This window comes from Apteryx mantelli, chromosome 8, assembly GCF_036417845.1.
Source record: "Apteryx mantelli isolate bAptMan1 chromosome 8, bAptMan1.hap1, whole genome shotgun sequence".
In the NCBI taxonomy this organism is placed as follows: Eukaryota; Metazoa; Chordata; class Aves; order Apterygiformes; family Apterygidae; genus Apteryx; species Apteryx mantelli.
Window position 1 is genome coordinate 23,994,913 of NC_089985.1, and position 11,752 is coordinate 24,006,664.

The 11,752-nt window shown below is 39.3% G+C and overlaps 1 long non-coding RNA gene across 2 annotated transcripts; it reads left to right on the plus strand.

Moving 5' to 3' along the window:
- Positions 1-103: 103 nt before the first annotated feature.
- Positions 104-7,002, plus strand: LOC106499676 (uncharacterized). 2 transcript variants are annotated; one of them, XR_010884795.1, is made up of 3 exons: positions 104-263; positions 3,188-3,334; positions 6,804-7,002. It is a non-coding gene; the product is annotated as an uncharacterized lncRNA (long non-coding RNA). The 2 variants fall into 2 exon arrangements; XR_001295225.1 differs by lacking the exon at positions 6,804-7,002 and adding an exon at positions 3,419-3,489.
- Positions 7,003-11,752: the final 4,750 nt, after the last annotated feature.

The following is an 11,752-nucleotide window of genomic DNA, read 5'->3' on the forward strand; positions in this document are numbered from 1 at the left end:
CTGGGGCAGGGGCCGGGCCGGGCCGGGGCAGCGGGCGGTGCCCGGGACGGCGGCCCGCGGGCGAGCGGGTGGGCAGCGCGGAAGTGAGCGGGAGCGCGGGGGTGCTGCTAATGCCTCGTGCCCGCAGAGGGCCCCAAGCGCGCAGGGGCGGTTCGAGTGCCGTTTGAGAAAAGGCTGGCGGGAGAGCGCGCCGGAGGCTTCCCGCCCTTCCCCTGCCGACCGCGGTACAGGGCTCTGTGACGGCTGCCTGGGCAGAGGAGAAGGTGTGAGGGCGTGTGTAATACCCCTTGGGACTCAACTGTTTTGTGCATGTGCTGGTTCCACGTGCCTGGAACTGTTTAGGATATTTGTGCTCTGCGCAACAATATTTAGCCTTTTTAAGTTCCTATATGTGATTATTGTGAAATAATTACAGTTCCCAGGTAAGATCTAGTTCTCATCAGCTCTGCTATAAATCCAGGTAAATACTTGAGACTCCATGAAACGACTCTCCATTTACACCAGTAATAATGGAGAACATAACTTGGCCTGCTGTTTTGTTTTATTACTTAATTGTGTAGCAAAAGAGATTGCACAGAATACAAAATTAAAAATAAATAGCATCTAGAGTCTGGGCTGCACTGTAGCCACTGGCCATGGCACAAGCAAGCTTGGGATGATCGTGCATGAGGAAAACATGCAACAGTAAAGAAAAAGATTCTTTTATGCCTTTCCTTGAAGGAAGAGAACAGAGATTGGTGGTTTTGAAATTCTTTTAATTTGTGCCACCCTGAAAACTTTCTCATGGAGATGTATTTGTAGAATAGATGTAGGCCTACTCACAATAGCTTGTTTTTCTAAGCTATGGTTTGTAGATCCTCTGCAAGAAAACTGTGTAACTTCAGTGGTCATAGGTTACAAACTGAAAAGGCCTCAGTTCCCTAGGTGGAAGTATGATAATACTGAAGCAATTGAGACACTCATGAGTAGTTCTTCAGGACTACTGAAGCACCGAAACTTAATATGAACGTTACAGAACTTTGCTCCATTGCGTAGGGGAAAGCTTACAGCAGGATAGTGATGTAGTCTGTGAACCACTGAACTACATCCCCTGCACATAAGCAATGCACTCTTAAGAGCGCAGAGGTGTTCTAAAACAATTTTTTTTGGATTTCACTGTCCATTCCTTATCTATTACTGAACATTTGGCCTCAAACTCCGTCAAGTAACAACAGCCAGTGCCAGGAAAAGAGGCTAGTTGTTTGAATTGCATTTTGCTGTTGTTTAAAGTGGTAGAATTTTGTTGAAGCCAGTGCAGTTGCATGTTAATGTTAAAAAAAAAAAAAAAATTGGCATCTCACTTTTTGTCTTATCTATACATTTTTTCACCATTTCTTTTTGTTCTAACATAAAAAACATTGTTCTCTAATGGTAAAGACTAGCTCTCCTGCATTTGAATACACTAGGTCTCTTGCTCGCTAGAATATGAAATGTAATATTGTGTTTACTGGGTGCTTCATATAGAGATCTGTAACTTCACCCCTTTGTAAATAACATGAAAGCCTAAAGTTGCAAACGTTCATAAGGCAACACTGTAACTTGGCTATTATCTCATAATAAGCTGAAGTTAACAGAAACTGTAAAATCAGAAACAGATTCCACCACATTTAATCGCTGTGTAGTATCCTACCCTGCAGTTTTAAAAGAGGGTGCTGAAACATGTTGCTCAGCTTCTTTGGTGTTCATCTGTTTTTTTTCAGCAGTTGCTCTAATTTGCACATTCTGTTAAGAGCTCTAATAAGCCAGTGCAGCAGCTAGACATTTAGCTAAGTAAAGTACGCTCTCAACAATTTTAGTTAAGGGTGAGAGTATTTAAGAGCAGATTACAGCAAACATGAATTAAATGAGGGATAATGACAGAATAAAGCAGGCCAAATTCTGTTCTTTCTTTTATCCATGTAGTCCTATAGCAAGTAGAAGGGTTGCATAAGCATAAATGAGAGGAGGCTTGTTCTAGTGCTAATGACAGACACCATCATTCCAAATTAACATTTTAGGACAGCCTACCTGCAGTCATTTCTGCATACTGTACAGTGCATACATACAGTGCATTAATTATTCATATTAAAACTTGTGAAATGTCTGGAGATTATTTATGAGTTGCACGTATAGCTCTGCTGCCTCCTGGCCAGTTCAGAATTGCAGCCTACCTCCATGGCCTCCCGTTGTGCCCTTGAGTTCTGATAATGTAGAACCACCTTTTTATCATCTCCCTTTTTACAGAGCTTCCATTATTAGCAATTCTTTGTTAATGATATCAATACTACCTTTTTCCCTGTCATTCAGGTTGTATTCATACACAGTGAGAAATCCCTTTCACTTTATTTTCTTGGTCCAGTTGTCATTTCTTTCCTTACAATATCTCAGGTTCTCTTTGTTCCAACACCTAAAATCTTTATCATTTAGGCCTGGTCATTTATCTACACTGATGACTTGTTCCTCTCTATTTCCTCCTTTTCCTGTTGATCCAAATTTATTGTGATCCCTCATGCAGTCTTTTCAGTGACTCCTGTCCTCCATCATATCAAATTTACATTTATTTGTTCTCACTAGTGTAGCTGCACTTGTAATATAATCTAATATTGTCTCTTATTTTATTGTCCTACTCTTTTTTCAGTCCAACAAAAATGCCACTCTTGACACTGGCCTTCATTTGTCTTTCTCTTGTTGCTTCTTGTCTGTCTAAGGAGGAAGTTCAGTCAAGTTAGCCATGACTCTCCTCATATGAATATCTTCTCAAAACTCACCTCTTCATCAATGTCTTTCTTCGTGTACATCTTCACAGGAGTGATAGATTAGGTATACTGTTTCCACTATATCTTCTCTAGCTTGTTTTTTATTTTATTTAGAATGAATGTAGAACTGGTAAAGGCAAAGCGTCTCTTTCTTTGCTAAAACATGAGAAATGCCCTCTTTTCATTTAACTTGGATAAGCAGAAGTCCCTTTACTTCTCTGCTGTTAAGGCAGAGGAAGCTCTCATTCAGCACTGAGCTTCCACTTCTTACGACGTACCCAAATTAGGAGCTTATCAGAGGGAAAAGAGAAGAAACTACATCAACCAAATATGATAAACAAAATGGTATGTCTAATGGTCTGCAAGCCAAACTGCCTTCTCTTGTGACTTTATCTCTTATGTTGGATCTATAGGATGAGAAGCCAAACGACAAGACAGGCCCACGAAGAACTTTGCTTAAGTCAGACAAGCAATTGCCAAAACAACCTCTTGGAGCTCTCTGAGAAGAAATGATCGAAATGTTGCTGTGTGATTGCATCCACTACTGCCAGAATCTGCAGGTGAATCAAACTTTTTTTTAATCTGCTGACAGATGTAAAAGAATCAGTGCTAACACTGGAAAATGTCTGTTAACCTCTTCCTAGGTCAATTAAGCAAGCATAAGTCTCCCTGTGTTTGTACTATGCTCCAACCTTATAAAAAAGAAAGGACAGAGCCAGGAAGATAACTGATGAAAGAATCCACCACAGACAGCAGTAGGAAAGTCTGACCTCTCCCTGCTGCCAAGAACATCTGCTCATAAATTAGAAACTTAGAATTAGAAATTAGAAACTACTTAGAAATGATAAACTGCAGGTGGTTATTGCCCTAGCAGTAAATATATATGTGTGTGTATATATATGTGTATTAATATGTATGTATATATTTGTAAATATGTGTGTGTATACACACGCATGCGCACACACACACACACACACACAATTCTATTTGAATGGTCGGATTAACTGTTAAGTATGTTATTCAGTCTTCATTAGCCTTAATATCACATGCTAAAAGTAAACTTCCCAACTTTTAATTCCTCTTTTCGTTTGGAAATATGATTCTATGGCAATTTTTTCTCTCTTTAGCACCAGATTGAGACAAATCTCTTCATGCTATTGTGCCCTTCAGGAATACTGTCAAATTCAATCATTCAGGACTCATGAGTCTTGCACTAACATGAAGAGATTGTTTTGAAAACCATGGGACTAAAGGGTTTTTTCTGTTTTTTATTTTCCATTTCCATACTTTAACCTTTTTGACTTGAAATTTAGTATTGTATTTACATGAAAGGTGAGATTGCTAGCTTTGCTCTCTCATGCAGATGAGAGCTTCATGATGCTACGAAGCCCTAGAATAATGCACTTGGATGTGGCTGTGACTGTCTATGCCAGTATTTTCTGATCAGCTAGTCCTATCTGAAATGTCAAGAGTTATTGTGGTGGTGGTATTGTGGAAAATATACCAGAATACAGCAGCCTCTACAGCCTGTATAGAGTGAGTTAAAAATAGATATAAAAATGACCTCAGGCAAAGATGCAGAGGAATTCTTGACCTTTCGTAAACTGGGTCCCATTCAAACAAAATGTATTTTAATAAAGTCAGTGGAAAACATACGCCTAAGAATAATGAATGTAGGCTACACCTACGCAGTGGAAAAGTTTGAAAAGGACTGATGAGCCAACTGGCAAGTGAATGAACATGGGTTCCAAGTGTGAATCAATAGCAAAAAGGGTTTGTGCAGACCCTAATGGTGGCAATTTTACCTGTACATGCAAATTACTGAGGATGATTCAGACATGGTGTACACAGATATGATGCTCAGATTTCAAAAATGATGCCAAAAAAAATGAAGTGAGTATAGAGAAGAGCTACAGAATGAACTGAAGGCAGAGAAAATGCCATGTAATTGAAAGATTAAAAACCTCTATCCACCTAATCAAAAAGATTGAAAAGTGAGTTGATAACTGTGTACATACATGCATAGGACAAAATATTGAGTAAAAACAGCTCTTGAATCTGGCAAAGAGCAAGAAGTAGTAATGCCTGGAATCAAGCAAATTCAAATAGTGAATTAGGTGTAGACTTCTGTACCTAATTCAGTACCTCTGGTAATAACTATTCTTTGGAACAAACAGATAGGGGATGTGGGTTGATTCCTTAGATATTGATGTCTTCAAATCAAGACTGCATGCTGTCCTGTAAGATACAGTTTAGCCAAATACAGCCTGTGTTGTATTTGACTATAGCAAGCTTAGTTCAGGGGTAATTGGGTTAAATTTAATTGCCTATAATTTACAGGATATCAGACTAGATGCTCCAATAGTCCCTCTTTTCTGAAGTTTGTAAATAAACCTCTGTATTTTATAAAGTCTCCAAGAACTCTATAAATGGTTCTTTTCCTACCACCACACCAGGTCTAGCTTTCCTTTCCAAGTATGTCATTTCCATATTAGACTTTTCTATCACACTTGTTCAGTATTGTGGCCCAGAAAAATATCGCTTGCAGATAAAGGAGAAACAACTGCATCAGCTTCTTGTCCCAGCTGGTCAGATTGCTCAACATCTCAGAGGAGCTTCTCAAGTAGTGTCCCTACCCCTTGCCTCTATTTGCCACCTAGAAGAATACACCTCATCCAGCCCAGCTCTCTCTCTCGAAATCCAGTCCTTCCAAATGAGACTATAGTACTGCAGTCTTTTGCAGGTCCAGCTGGTCAAAAGTGCCTCAGCATATGGTTGAGACTGCAGCCAAAAGCAAGACAACACAACTGGCCTGGGGTTGTGCTTCAGAAAATTGTTCAACCTTTAAAATAGGGAAAATCAAAGCTTTCCTCAGCCGGACAATCCCTTTAAAGTAACTTGAATGTTCTTATGTTTGTTGCAACCTTTGTGATTGCTCACAGTTTAACAAGAATGCTGTGCTTGGCCGAAATGGTACCTACAGAACTAAGGGTGAAAATTGGCGTCTTATGCATATTAGTTGAGTGTTTTTCCTTTCCCCATACTGTATATTATCTTTACTTGAAGCATCTGTTTGAATATACAGTGGTGCAATTTTCTTTGTTGTTCTCTACCAAAAGATATGTTTTTTTTCATGGTTAAATAAGAGATTCTGTTTCCCTAATAGATATGTAGATAGCATTGTGCTTTTGCTCCACTATCTGACATAAGGCTGAATCTGATAACCTCACTTATTGAATAATTGTGTTGTCATTGGGAATACTCACACATGTAAAATGAGCAGGACTTGGCCCTTTGGTCATATTTTTGTAATAAAAGATAAAATGAGATTTTAGGAAACTGCAACTTATGACCATGATATTTATGAGGCTGTCAGGATTACACTGTAAAAATTCTTATTATTTAATTCTTCACTCTGACACTAAAGCATCATTTCATTTATATGCAAATAAGAATATACTCTACTGCTGTTTCTTCACTGAAGAAGCTGTTTGAATTATTCACATTTTATTAATAAAGCTTCATAAATAAGTATTTTTTCTACTCAATTGGTAGTGGCCAGGGGAAAGAATCTATTTATCAGACTTTGCTATTATGAGCTTCATAACAAAATATGAAGATTTATGGAGTACATAATTAGATGTTATGTGATTGTAATGAAAACATTGGGTTATCCAGATGAAATACTCTTTTCTGTATGCATTTCTTCTTGGTAGAGGCACTTTCTGGAAAATGGACTAAACCCATCTCCGCCACTAAGTTCCAGGAACTGCCTGTGAAAGAAACAAAGCTATTTAATACCTTTGTTGACCATACAAGCTGAAATAATTTTGCATAATAAAAAGATGCCTTAGAGCCTATCAGAAATGCCAGGGAGAAGCATATGGGTGAAATGCTGCACTTCTTCTGGGCAGAGGTGCTGGTCTGCAGCCCTAGGATAACTACATATATGAAGTTACAATGCACAGCCGGAAACTGTCTGGCACTTAAACCATCATTTAAGTATCCATCATTTAATTTTCCCTTCAGGTACAAATCATGGTTGCAGTACTGGTGTGGTGAACTCAATTCTACCTGTGCTGTGAATGAGGCTACCTATGGAGCTGAGCCCCTGACACTGAGTCCTGGGTACGGGACAGCCTGCTTTGCAACCTCCTGGTGGGCTTAGACAGAACATGGGTGCCTTGATGCTCTGCTTAGTCAAGACATCAGCTCCTTCAGGTGTGCAGTAGTGGGACTTTAAGAACCTAAGTATTTTCTTCAGAAAAATCATAGCAGTCCATAGAGGCTAAAGTGACTAAATGAAGTTTCTGTAAATTGCTTTGTCAGAATTAAGTACATACACTGCACTTAAAGTAGGTGCTTTTTTTGAAATACTGGCACTCAGTTCTCCTTGTGGATCTGAAATGTGAGACACACAGAACAATATAATTATGAGATGTCCATTGCTATTACACAATAGCACCTGGGTGCCTACAGATGACCTAAAATAGTGAAACTGTAAGGGAAAAAGGTCTGTGAAGTACTTGCTTAGCATTACGTATCAGCCCACAGGATTTTATTTTATTTTATTTTATTACACTGTGCTGTAGTCCGAGCAGTGTTGTAATCTCACCCATAGTACCTCTGAAATCTACTGTAGCCAAACTATTGTAAGTTAGAAGCAGTCTAATAAATCTAGGCTGCCTAAGCTAGTGCACAGTGTTGAAGATGTTTTGTGGGAAAAGTTGACAGCTTGTATTCTGAACAAGTCCAGTTAGATATGGACTAATTTTAGTGTTTTTCTGGAAACAAGACAATGGAGCATGTCTTGTGGAAGTCTCTTAACATCCCAGAGTTATCCAGACTAAGAAAACAGTCTGCAATTGCATACATGACTGTTCTTCAACCAATTTTTTGCATGTGAAATAAGGATTTGCAAGCAGCTATGTTGGACTTCATCCAACTAAGCACTTAAGCATGTACGTAACCTTAAACATGTGTAACTTTCTTGAAGGCATTGAACTGGGTTGTGTGCTGTTGTCAGCATGTGTGTTTAGAAGAGCAGCAATGAACATTCCCCAATAATAGTTTGCAGCTACTTCGAAGGATCCTGTATTGGTTGACAGAATGAATGAGGCAAAGGATGTTCTGACAATTTTCAGCTACGCATAGTCATTATGTACAAAGACACATACATAATGCTGGTTAGGGCCAAATTTAATCATGTAAATTAATTCTGTACTATTTGACACATGATCAAGTGTCTAGAATTATAAAAATGTCCAAAAAAGAATTTTCTGTTAAAATCACAGATTTTATTTTCATTTATTTTGATAACATTGAGTAAGTCCTGAAAGCACTACACCTAAAATACTCACTGCGTGACTGTAATTTTCCTTTCTGGAGTTTACTTTTTAAAAGTTTTTAATTTTTTTCTGGAGATTTTTTCTTTAATCTTCTGCCTGTGGAACACTAGCTAAAATATTTAGACAAGAGCAGAATGCTGTTATCATTCCTTTAACAGTATATACTGTTTGTAGCCTATTCAAAATATTATTCGCTATTCACTACAAATATTATTCACTACATAGGCAAAATCAAAACAGAAAGCAGAACAACAAAAAAATTTGTTTTGTTGGGATGTCTGTGACAGCGTTGTAGCCCAGAACAGCCATTTTAAAAGTCTATGACATTTGATATGCCAACAATTTTCTTTTTGAAAATAGGCTCAAATTCTAATTCTTAGGCTATGTTATGAAATTTTATTTGCAAAAAGGAGTAATATAGGCAAAAACTTTTCTCTTCTGTAAATTCATGATGGATCCCATCCCTTTCTTCTTCCTTCAGATTAAAAAGAAAAACTTGAAATGCTTACTAATTATGGTATGTTTGATCCTGCATGGCTGAAAGTTGAACAAAAAAATCAACTTGTAAATCATCTCAAAAGTAAATTTGTAGACTGTTTGCAATGTTTTAATAAGGTTAGAATTACAGGTACAGATGAGCACAGAAAAATGTGCATAAAGTACTCTTCAGTTGCTGAGGTTCATCTACTGAAAGAGTAAATATGGAATCCTGAGGCATGAGTTTTGATCTACACGTTAAATCATTTTGTTGGCTTGAGCAGAAGGGATATATTATTGTTCCAAAAAGTCATAAACAGTTCCTTTCTTTCCCCTCCTTGTAGAGGACAGATGCTAATTTTCACTAGTGAAATGAATGGGAATTTTACTACTAGCTCTACAAAGGGAGGAAAACAAGGGATATTATTAGGGTGTTCCCCCCCCCCCCCATTACAGAACATTTTGAAGTGGTTAAATACATTCATAATTGTCAGGGCCCTGAGGGCACCCACAGCCCTCCCTGTCCCTGCCCACCTGCCCAGGCCTTGCCCTGCCCCGGCCCTGCCCCTGACTGGCCAGGTGCCCCACCAACCCCGACCCATGGCGGACTGCTCGGCCGACCTTGGCCCATGCCCTCCCCATGGAGGTGCCCAAAGCCCAGGGCTGGGGCTGCCCCTGGCTGCCCTGCTCCCTCCCTGGTGGTGGGACCGTGGTGGGACAGGTCCAGGCAGTGAGGCCCTGCCCTGCAGCCAAGGGGTGCCCTTGCCGATACCAGCCTTGGGGAGGCGCCAACCCACGTGGCATTCTGACAAAAAAATTAGTTGAATTTTTCTGAGGAGGAAATCCAGGAATCATCATCTCAGTTCTCCATTACTTTTCTCCATTATGAAAAAGTGCAAAAGAGACTAGCCATGAAAGCACTCCAGACAGGAAGGTCTCAACCTGCATGTTTCTGACCTGGTAGCTCTCTTCAAATATAATTGTATGTGTTCTTGGTTCAGCCTCCCAAATACTTTGGCCAAAGGGAGTAAATGTAGAAATTTAAATCAAGCATCATAAACCTCAGTATAGGCAACAAAATAACCTGCTTTTTTAGAATCTTCCAGCCTTGTAGTAAATCAGAACAATTCAGTGTGGGCTGTGAGATACTTGTAGCATTCTTCTGTCACCACTTCAGTTTTTCCTTGGGGCAGCAATACTAAAATCTGAGAAAAACAATTAATTTCTTGCAATCTGCTCCTACTAAAAGTAGGAACTAAGTCATACCTTTAAGTCAGCTGTCTCCAATACTACTATAGTGCCTAACAGCTACTGTAGAGATAATAGTTATTAAACTTAAATATATAGCCTTTTGTTTCTTTTTTGCTTTCATTAAAAGGAGAGGAAAAGCATTATTTAAAGTGTGTACTGGTGCACTGCAGAGCTTGTTCTATATTAAATTCTAGGGATGAATTCTCTTGTGAGTAGTTTGGTGCAACTTGACTGATTCATTTATTTTTAAAGAAAATTGTTTGATTTTTTTTCTTCTTTACTCTCAGCTACAGGTAATGAAATGAAAACTAGCTTCACAGATGCAATATGGAAAACTGCAATGAATTGACTTTCCTAGCTACATGGAAAGGTGGTAACTTCTTGTGCAATGGTATAGGAAGATGTTGAGGTATTTTTGTGGTTTCTGTCCTTTGAGACAGACATAGCTCTGAATACTGTTAGAATACTGCAGGAGCCCATTCTCAGGACATGCAGTGCATCCTGGAGCCATGCCGTGCTTATGCAGTGTGAGCAGTGGGATGTGTCTATCATCCTCTTGTTTCTTTCCTGCCCCAGCATTTGCTCTCAAGGGGAGCCACCTTCCAGCTCAAGGAGTGACTGTTTGGGGTGGTGGGCGCTGGGGATGCTGGTGAACACGTCAGGTTCTAGCACAACGAGGACAATGATGTGGCAAGACTGTTTCGTCGCTTCTTTCCCCCCATGGGAAAGCATGCTGTGTTTCTATTCTACTGTGATCTGTGGCAAATAAGTAGCAGCCATGCTTCCTTTTCTTTTCTAAATGTCTAATACAAAAATTGATACTCAATTCGGGTGCCATATACACTATATGGCAGTACATGTATAGTGCTACACAGCAGTAGGGAAATTAATGTAACAAAGTTCAATGTAAGATCTTATGGAAGTAGAAGGTAATTTTATTACACAAAATTTTTGCGCAAATTGATTTTACACACTCTCATACTCATGTACACACAAGCACCAAGATGTATGTGCTCATAAGATCTGGCCAGGATCACTTTCTGCAACATGGAAGACAAGGGATGCCAGCTGTGAAGTTCTCACTGTGTTTCTTGGTTTCCTCTTGTCTGGCAACAACAAATGAGTTTGGGACAGATCTTTTATATGCCTTAGGAGTCATCAACTGTTACAAGGTGGTCCTTTGTCTCTACACTTCCTTACTTCCTCTCCCATAAATCTTAGGCTAGGTTGCTGCCCATTGTCTGTTTTTCCTTGTTTGGAATATATGTATGAAATGTATGTCCATGGTCTGTCCTTCTGGTGGGCTAACAGGAAAAGGAATGGTATGTGTTATATGCTGCAACTTGGTTGTCTTCATGCTGCTGTTAGGATGCAGGATCCTCTACTGAGTTGTCCATGCTGTGGTCTTATCAGAGGACTGACTTTCTAGTCCTGACATAACACATTCCTCACTTTTACTACTGTGAACACTCTCCTGGGAACAGTGCCCTTCATTTTTCAACACAAGACATTTTTTAATCATCTGTTCAAATGCTTATTCTGTTGTTTGCACATGCACACACTTCCATTCCTATTTCATTAATATTAAACTGTATTTCTGTTACAAGTGTCTACACAACGTGCCATCAGTCAGGATATATAAAGATGTAGGAATAGGCAGCATATGATTAGCAAAGAAATCATGTGAGTATAAAGCCCTCAGATTCCTTCAGCTCAATTTTCATTTCAGTGAAGAAGTCCACAAGATGGGGAAAAAATTTGGAGTTTCTGTCAGGCAGATTAACATCACTTCCTTACATTTTCCATTCAGGGTGGTAGGGCTTCTAACCTCCACTTAACAGTGATCAGAAATCAGGTGGATAAACCTCAGTTCAGTACTGTGGAGAGCCATCCTTTACCATC